Source organism: Lycium barbarum, chromosome 5 (assembly GCF_019175385.1).
Source record: "Lycium barbarum isolate Lr01 chromosome 5, ASM1917538v2, whole genome shotgun sequence".
In the NCBI taxonomy this organism is placed as follows: Eukaryota; Viridiplantae; Streptophyta; class Magnoliopsida; order Solanales; family Solanaceae; genus Lycium; species Lycium barbarum.
The window spans coordinates 18405732-18407935 of record NC_083341.1 but is presented as its reverse complement, the minus strand read 5'-3'; positions in this window follow the sequence as shown (position 1 = coordinate 18407935).

Genomic DNA, 2204 nt, shown 5'->3' with positions numbered 1-2204 from the left:
CTCCGAATAGGCAGTTATGGATCAAGTCTGTCTCCCTGTGCACCTGCGGGCATAACGCAGCATCCACAAACAAAAGGACGTCAGTACGAAGAATGTACTGAGTATGTAAAACATGAGCAACATCAATAAATAAGCATAGTGAACAACATATGAAATAGCATAGGAGGGGGAGACAATAATATCATCGTCATAGCACTTACCTGCCTTTCGTAGGACTTTCCATTTTTCATACGTATTTGTACACCTACGTCATCATCCGTATTCCATAATAGTACTCGTACCATACCTGTGCTCATATTCGTATACATGTCCTTATTCGTATTCTTATACATAGTCTTATCACATTCATATTCATATTATATACATAGTCATTTCATATACATAGCATTTACATAGCATACCCGACCTCATGGGATCGGTGTTTCATACATACTTGGCCAACTAAGGCTCAAGGTTACTCATACCTGGCCCTACCAAGGCTTCAGGGTTATCCGTACCATCTGCAGAGGTGTGCGCGCGTTTCGTAATCATATACATACTTTATACATATTCATATACACATATCCTACTTGGCGTTATAAGCTCGGGGTGTCATTATAGCCCTTCATAGGCACATGTAAGTATAATAGCCCGTAGGCACCTTTAGCATCATTATTATTATCATCGTCATCACTATCATCATCATTTTCGCTACATCTATATCTTATGCTTACTCGTCATATGGGGTGCGTAGTACAATCGTAGCACATATCGAGGATCGTGAGCTTATGAGCTCGGAGTGTCAATCATTTGAATACAACATACTCATATAGAATATTTTAAGAGTTTGGCCCAGGAACCATGCCTTATGAAAGAAGGGTTAGCCTTACATACCTGTTATGTCCCGTATTTTATACATTGGGACAATCCGGATTAACTATGATAAGTTAGGGCCAAGACCATTCCGGGACTTGAAGTCGGGACTTTCGACCTTTGATTTTATTTTGAGACATAAGTTGTACATGAAATTGTTGGCATGAAACACTTAGGAAAAGTTGGGACCAAAAGTCATATATTTGGAAGTTAAAAATCATGCAAATATAGGCCCTTTGGCCGTGTGGCTTTGAATTGGTTCCACACATTTTGTGGCCAATTATAAATGGTCCAACACATGTGTGGGCCATGGACACATGGAGGGTTCATCTAGAAACTTAAAAGATGACTTTTAAGTCATCTTCTAGTATTCTACACTTAGAAAAAAATCAAGAAGTTGAAGAACAACTTCAACAACCTCTCGGCCAAACCAAGGGAAAACCAAGTCCAATTTTAGCCATCCCAAAAATATTTCTTTGGTGCAAATCCACTAATTGGAGGTCCCTAAGTAACGTGGAAGTGTTGTTGGAGCGATCAAACCATCCGTCTAGTAGATCCCAAACCCTAGCCTATTTATGGAGTTGAAGAAGAAAGGTAAGATTTGATCTTGTTTTATGTGTTGTGAATGTTTTATGCATGTTGTAGTGTGTTAATATGGATGAAATTTGTGAAATATTGTAAGTTGGAGGTGAGCCGTGTATGGTGTGTGTGGTCGTGTAAATGGGTGTGTTGTGATTGAGTTGATGAATTGATTCTAGGTAGCATATTTAGTTGGGTAGTGTGGAGAAAAGAATAAGAATCATCAATGTATGTATATGTGTAGTGTGGCCGAATGTAGGTCATATTGCATGATAAGAATGGGTTATAGTTGTGTTTTCGGGTTTGGGACTGTTTTCGGGAAAATTGGGGCAATTGTTGGATTGTTGGAAATATTATGTAAATTGTTTAAAATGTCCTTGAATATTGTTGGTATGGGTTCGGGTTGGTAATTGAATGTATGAGCGGTAATGTGGCTTGAATGTAAGCCGTCGAATTGAATATTATGAATGTTGTTGAATGATGTAAAAGAGAGTTATTAATGTTATATTGCCTTTCGGATTGGTCATTGGGGTTGCTAGGTTGGTTATTGTTGTTGTTGATTTGGCCGAGTTAAATTCTCGGGGTTGGCCTATTTACAGGGGAAATGCTGCCCAAATTTCTGTAGAATTGAGTGTTAGTTTGGAATAAATTGCCCAAGTGCCTATGGCTAATGTTTGATATTCGTTAACGTATTTGTAGACCTTGGGGAGCCCGAGGCGTAGGTTGGGATTAGCTCGAGTTGGGCTAGCTTGGAGTGCGTACGAGGTATGTAA